Consider the following 7,696-nt stretch of genomic DNA (forward strand, 5'->3'; position numbering starts at 1 on the left):
TTTATTACAGTGTAATAAATAATAACCGTCAGTTCCCTTAATGATCTCAATCCAGAACTTCCCTGATGTGTTGAGGTACCGGGTGTCTAGTTCTACCTTCTTTGAGTAAAATGTATGTTGATGGAGGGAATGTAACATACAAGTCTGGCTTTCAATCTTGGGCAAAAAGCTCTACTTGGGTTTGCAAAATGGTGGAGAGATGGGAACTGGGATGTACCGATCGGAGAGGAATAACCACCACGTCCATCAAAGTACAATCAAGTCCAATCTGTTTTCCCTTGATCAATCCAAGCAAGATGCACCAATCCTTGGAGCACTACAGAGGACAAGAACACCCGACATCATGCTTCCATCACTCCCTCGTTGTTTCAAGCCAGGCCCTCTTCTGTGGTCCCTGCCCCAGGAGATTATTTTGTCCTGTTTGACCCAAACAACCTCGGCATGGCAAGCAGGGAAGCTTGGTTGGCTTTGACACATTATGAGACTGTATTAGAAGTGCCATTGTTTGGCTTCCGGTTCTGGTCTGTCCTAATGGAGGCAGCTCCCATGATAGTGGAAGATCACTGGCGAAGGAAAAACAAGGATGATTGAGGGTCATTATCCTTAAAAGTCCCCCCCCCCCCAGGATGTGGGCTTCACTCGCAGTTCATCTCAGTACCTGGCTCTCGCTCTAGCATGGAATGCGGGAGGCAGGGAGGCGCTGAGTGCAAAAGCACTTCACCTGCCAAAAACCCTCCTACGCCGCCATTAAGAAACAGGTTCTCCTGTTAAATAGAGCTTAATTTGGACTAAAGTACAGGCACATGCTGAATAATGCTAAAAGTACTTGGAATTTAATTGGAAGTATAACTGCTCATTTATCTTCTTATTGGTACATCCCGGTTCCCATCTCTCCACCATTTTGCCAACCCAAATAGAAAATCATCAAACCATCAATTCTAGCACATGGGAGGCCACCTAAATAATATAATTTGGTATATGAACAATTGGTATTAGCAACTGTATTATGATTTGGTATTGTTATAATGTTGGAAAGTCATACTTCTGATTTTGCAGTGCAATTCTCCAAGAAAAAAAAAACCACACAGAAAAAAATTGTATATTGTGGGAAAGTGTGAATAAAAATTATACATATGTGAAAGCAGCACTAAGAGCGCATTATTTTAGGGAAAATGTGCCTGGAAGTGCAGAGGAATACTAGCACAATTTTCCCCCCTCACACAACTTAATAGAGAAATTAGGCAAACTAGAAATTTGGAAAGAGGAGATACTGAAATAAGCCCTAAATTGACAGACTTCCCCATCCCTGATCCTGCCCATCTCTCCAGGCCTCAGGCAGCCTGTCTTTATTTTTTCCTTCTCCTGAAACACTGCATTTATTCAGTTAAACTATAGATTTGTCTAATTTTTAAAGAAAGAGTACATTTTTTTTGGTTGAAAAAGGGCCCTAGGGATGATTGCGAAGTGGTTTTCGCTGAGTTCAGTCTGGGAGAATATGATTTGTCTGACAAGAACACTGTGAATGTATTTGCAGAACAGCTGTGTTTCCACTGAGCAAATAAAGCTTTGCTCCTGTGCAGCCCAAGCTTTTTTGATGTATATTTAATGAAAAGACAAACACCTGTAGTAAAAAAAGAAAGGTGCACTTCCTGTTCAGCAACAGAGATGGCTGATGTCATCAGACCTGATATTTGGTTAGTATGAAACAAAGCACCTAGAAGAGCCTCATTGGCTGGTGTTTAGTTTAATATATTAATTGTATTCATTTAGGCTATATTTTTAGCCTGATGTTCAATCGTATTGATTTCCAAAGCAGGACACAATTAAATTACACTAATACAAATGTAATCAATGCTTTTTTTCTTAAAAAATGTTTAGGGGTACAGTGGACACTTGTGGATCACTTGTGAATGTGATCCGCGTGGGAGGCACATTTGCAACCCGCAGCACTGCGTCTGCACATGCGCAGGTTGCGATTTGGCGCTTCTGCACATGTGCAAAGTGCAATTTAGTGCTTCTGCACGAGTGCGAGCACCGAAACCCGGAAGTAACCCGTTCCGGTACTTTTGGTTTCGGCGTGGTGTGCAACCCGAAAACGCGCAACCTGAAGGGTCTGTAACCCGAGGTATGACTGTACTCTCATTTTCCTACTCATATTAAAATGCTGCCCCTCAATGAGGCCAAACTTATAGAGTCACAAAATGTTTAGGGGTCTGCGTCCCCCCAGAAAAAAAGCACTAGATGTCATAATAAAACAATGCAACAGCAGAATGCCAAGATAAAATCAAAAGCCAACACTGAAAAATGGATCTTTGGTTAATGTTTCCACCTGCAGGGAAGAGCTTTAGCCACAAAGTTAGTTGAAATAAAGCACTTAGAAAATACAGTTCTAGCTCTCAGCTTGAATAATTATAGCACCCATCCTTTTAAGCCTTAAAACTGGGCCCAGGGCTGTGATTAACCTGATTCTTCCTTAATTATCTGAAAAAAGGGATATCTCAGTCTACCACTTCCCTTTATTTCTCCACATACCTTGGCTACTAGCAGCCTCCACACAATCACATAAAATGGGCTGATTTGGTAGTCAGCACTGTACACTCATTGTTTACTTTTATAATTGGGTTTGGCTACAGTTACCCGTGCAGTCGTAATCTAACTGGACTACTACTGTTATGTACTGATGTTCTCCCCCTGGGCCAACAGGGGGATACTGTAGATAGTTTTCACTCAGGTCCACGTCAGTTATTTTAGGCGGGAAACCCTGGGTTGTTATTGATACAATGTTGACAGCCGGCTCCTATAAAAGCAGGCCGGCTGAGCTGTTTGCTGTTCAGTTCTGTCCAGCTACAATAAAGAGCTGCTCTGGAGAAATCACTGTGTCATCTACTATGTTCGCCCACAACTTAACAACTACAATGTACTTTATGTGGGGCTGTCCTTGAAGACAGTGCAGGCAGAAGTTTCAGCTAGGTCAAAATGCTGGTGGACAGTGGGGGTTGCAGTGAACAAACTGTCTGCACTGACTCCCAGTCAGCTCTTGAGATTGATTCTGAGTCCTGGTTGCTCTGAGAAATGGCTGGAGTCCTGAATACCTTTGTCTCCTGCTATATATACTGTTATAAGTTTGTGGGGGCAAGACTCCCCAAAAATTTCAGGATTCAGTAAAGAGTTAGAATTTAAGCAACCCCCTAAATCATGGGTAGGCAAACTAAGGCCCCAGGGGCCGGATCCGGCCCAATCAACATCTAAATCTGGCCCGCAGTCTAGGAATCATTGTGTTTTTACATGAGTAGAATGTGTCCTTTATTTAAAATGCATCTCTGGGTTATTTGTGGGGCATAGGAATTCGTTCATTCCCCCCCCCCCTACAAATATAGTCCAGCTCCCCACAAGGTCTGAGGGACAGTGGGCCAGCCCCCTGCTGAAAAAGTTTGCTGACCCCTGCATCCTTAGGTCCAGTAGGGGCAGGAGTTTAAGCCACTTTTTCCATATCCAGGAAATTGGCTGGCAGAAATTACCTGGCAGAGGAGCCATCAGGAAGAACAGGGGAGGAAGTGCTAGTTTTGCAAGATGGAGAAAGGGGCTGGAACACTACATGAGCTGGCTGAGACAGGCTGTAATGAAGACACAGACAGCATGACTGATTTCTCTGTTGGCAGACCCAAGCCTGCTGCACCTATGTGAGAAGCAAAGGACCCTCAGGGTGCAATGTTGGGATTCTCCATCTAGGCTCAAGTTACCGTATTTTTCGCTCTATAAGACGCACCAGACCACAAGACGCACCTAGTTTTTGGAGGAGGAAAACAAGAAGAAAAATATCCTGAACCTCAGAAGCCAGAACAGCAAGAGGGATTGCTGCGGAGTGAAAGCAGCAATCCCTCTTGCTGTTCTGGCTTCTGGGATAGCTGTGCAGCCTGCATTCGCTCCATAAGACGCACACACATTTCCCCTTACTTTTTAGGAGGGGAAAAGTGAGTCTTATAGAGCAAAAAATACGGTATATATAAACCATGGGTCAGCAAACTAAGGTCCGCGGGCCGGATCAGGCCCAATTGCCTTCTAAATACGGCCCACAGACAGTCCGGGAATCACCATGTGGATCGCCAGTGCATGGATCGCCAGCAAGTGCGTTCTTTCCCTCTCCCGCCTTCTCCCTCACACGGCAGTGGTGGCGCCTCCTCCCTCCCTCCTCCTGGCTTCTCCCTGCCCTGCCTAGAGGAGGAAGGGGGCTGGGCTTTGTTGGTGCCAGCCCCTCTCTGGAGCCCTTTCATCCCTCCATCGCCAGCCCCTGCTGCTCATAGGACACAGGAGCCGCAGTTGGCTGAGCGCCCCCTTCTCGAGCAGCCGCCATTTAAAGCAGCCCCTCTCCAGAGCCCTTTTGTGCGACGCTCATCATCTCTCGTTCATTTTTTTCTTCTAAAAATATAGTCCGCCCCCCCCCCACAAAGTCTGAGGGACAGTGAACCGGCCCCCTGCTAAAAAAGTTTGAGGACCCCTGAAATAAACCATCTATCATAAAGTCACCACAGCATCCGTTGTGCCTCATTTCCAAAGGAAACACATACCCTGGGTAAGTGCCTGGATCCCTGGAATCTTGCACTGCTCAGAGATCAGGCTGGTGTGTAATAATACATTAATGTATGTCTGTGGCCTTGTCCTGCGTCATCTAATTTACAGTGTTAAAGCAGTGAAATAACTGCAGGGTACTTCCGCCTGGCAATATCTAGGAGGCTTCCATTGACAAGTAGAGTGCTTTGTCTGATCACATATGTTTTACAGACTTTGGTTCCGTGCCCGCTGCTGCAAATGCCTTTATTGTTGCTATTCTTAGTTGATTGGTTATTCATTATGCTATATTTTTAGCTTTAAAGTTTAATGAGCTATTATTCATATCTGCAGCTCATTTTTTTACAGGAGGTTTTAATGTAGAAAAGTGGCTGATCCATAATTCAGTCGATAAATATAAAGCGTCCTTTAGTCAACCCAACCAGCCTGTGTGTCTCCAGACCTTACACAACCACTTTGTTAATGTGGAGTTATGAACATTAGCTGCCTTTGGAGTGATTTGGAGCAGTGTGTTGTTCTTGGCATGGTGAGACCTTCAGTACATTCCTAGATCAAGGTCATCTGACTCAGCCTGGAGTTTTTTTAAAAAGGGTTTCCAAAACATGATATGTGGCCTTGATGCACACTGTAGAATTCGCATAACAAAACCCAATGAGAAAGTCACCCTGTGTTTTACTCATTTCAGCTCCTGATTAACAAAAATACAATTATGACTGAAGATGATTAACTCTAAAAATCCATGTTTGGCACAAAGATATTTGAATGTGTGCAGGTTGTAGCACTAATGGAACAACATCCCCTATTTTCAAAGCTCCTTAGCTTTCCCTGTTTGGAAATTGCACGGAAGAGTAGGAGGCACTCACCCCTGCTTCTCCACTGAGCCCTTTAAGTGATGTGTGGTTTGGGCCCTCCACTCAAAACAAATAGGGGAGGGGACTGCATAAATTAAGCAAATCCTTCACAGCGCCTGATTGGCCAGATGGGGTTTTTGACCTGCCACTTAAGGTCCAATGACAGGGATGGCAAACTTGTGTCCTTCCAGATGTTGTTAGATTGCAACTCCCATGAGTCCTGGTCAGCATGGCCAATGATCAGGGATTATGCAAGTTGTAGAAACATCTGGTGAACTTCAGGTTCCCCATCCCTGGCCTACAAATACTGTATTGTAAGCATCTATCCTTAGCTATTCAAATGAAAAGTTTCCAGAAGAAGCTGGACAACATGGATATCTTGCAAATAGTCAGTAAATAATGTCAAATGGTGCTCATTAGATCAGCCTCATCTGAAGGTGAAGGCATATACAGTGGTACCTCGGGTTAAGAATTTAATTTGTTCCGGAGGTCCATTCTTAACCTAAAACTGTTCTTAACCTGAAGCACCACTTTAGCTAATGGGGTCTCCCGCTGCTGCCGCGCCACCGAAGCACTATTTCTGTTCTCATCCTGAAGCAAAGTTCTTAACCCGATGTACTATTTCTGGGTTAGCGGAGTCTGTAACCTGAAGCGGATGTAACCTGAAGCGGATGTAACCTGAGGTACCACTGTACTCGCTGTGGACCCCACTTTGGGATGTAATGATTCTAGGTGTTAATATTAATATTAATATGCAGGTAGGGGGCATAACACTGGTAGCCTCCTCCCCATGTATTAGAACGTCTCAAGAGAGCTTCTTCAGCATTCTTCAGGACAGGTTGCCTGGGGTGAGGAGAGGGCTTGCCTACAGTTACCTTTTGCCTTGCTCTTTCCAGGCTCTGTGTCCAAGTGCTTTTTCTTTCTTTCTGCTCCATAGCTTTCCCTGTGAAAACCTGCTCTTTAAAGCTGAAGCACAACAAATAGCAATTTGGGTTTTCTGCTGATTGCCATTCTCTCCAAATCAGTTTTAAAGAGTGGGTTTTCACAGGCAAAGCTATAGGGCAAAAACCAAAAAGAAACAAAACCAGCACTTGGACACAGAGGTTTAAAGTGCACACCTTTGCCTTACAAAAGGTAAGTGTGGATAATCTCTAACTGATGAAATGATTGTTTGATCTGCTTATTTGTCAGTCTTTTGCATTCTGGAGTGATCGCCTCATTGGAGAAAAGGCCATGTGACTCTTTTTAAAATGTCTGTAGGCACCCTTAATGTGTCTCTGACAGCAGAGGTTCGACTTTCACAGCAAAGCCTTTTTCAAAAACCACAAGAGCTCTTCAGCTCACAAAATCTGGAACCTGTAGGCACAGTTTAACAGTGGCTAGCTTAACAGCATTCCCAAAATGAGCACTTGCTTGCCCTTTCTATTACCTGTGAGCCATCATTGGTAACATTGTGCACCAACACCTCACATGATTCCTTCCTGAGTGTTGATCTTGGCTGGTTGACAATCAATTTACTGTGGTTAAGAATAGTGAATATGTCTTTTATCTTCTCTCTCTCACACAAACACACAGGGAGAGGGAGAGGGGTGGGGGGCAGAGATAGACTTAAAACTTGTTTGGCTACTTAGTAGAAATCCTGTATTTGAGCTGACGAGAAGTTTCTAGCAGACATCCTCATACACGTAATAAGCTGATTTGAAACTCCTGTCGCTCCTGTGAGCCCAGACAGTCTTCCTTTGTTTTCTGGAGGGAGGTGAAAGAGCTTATCTGATCAGAGGGGACAAAGGAATTGTGCACACAGTTGAAAAACAGGGTCCTCAGTCATGTAGGGTTTGGCTCTCCGCTACATAAACTCATGGGGAGACCTATACCAAACCAGCTTTATTGATAACAAACTTGCAGGGTTAGATCTTTTAAACTTCTGAACGCCAAGAAAGAAAAGGTGGAATACTAAATGCCTGTCTTCTTGACAGGGTTCCTCAAGCATATTGACACATGTCTGTTTCCTCTTTGGTTCCCTCCTGGGTCTGCCCAGGAAGGGGACTGTGATGATAAACCTACAGAAATTGTATTTGAAACCATTTTTAGTAGCATTTGATCTGTCCTGCTTTAGAAATGTGGCTTCCTCGGTTACCTTCTCATCCCCAGTAGATCTAGGAAGCCCACCTTTTGTGTGACCATCCTCACACCAAGGTCCTTTAGCAGTGCAGGCTGGTCTGATAGAGCCAATGGGGCACTGCCTCTCCTCCAGTCCCCACCTGCCTGCCCTCTTCCTT

Source organism: Podarcis tiliguerta (assembly GCF_965153285.1).
Source record: "Podarcis tiliguerta genome assembly, chromosome: 17".
Classification (NCBI taxonomy): Eukaryota; Metazoa; Chordata; class Lepidosauria; order Squamata; family Lacertidae; genus Podarcis; species Podarcis tiliguerta.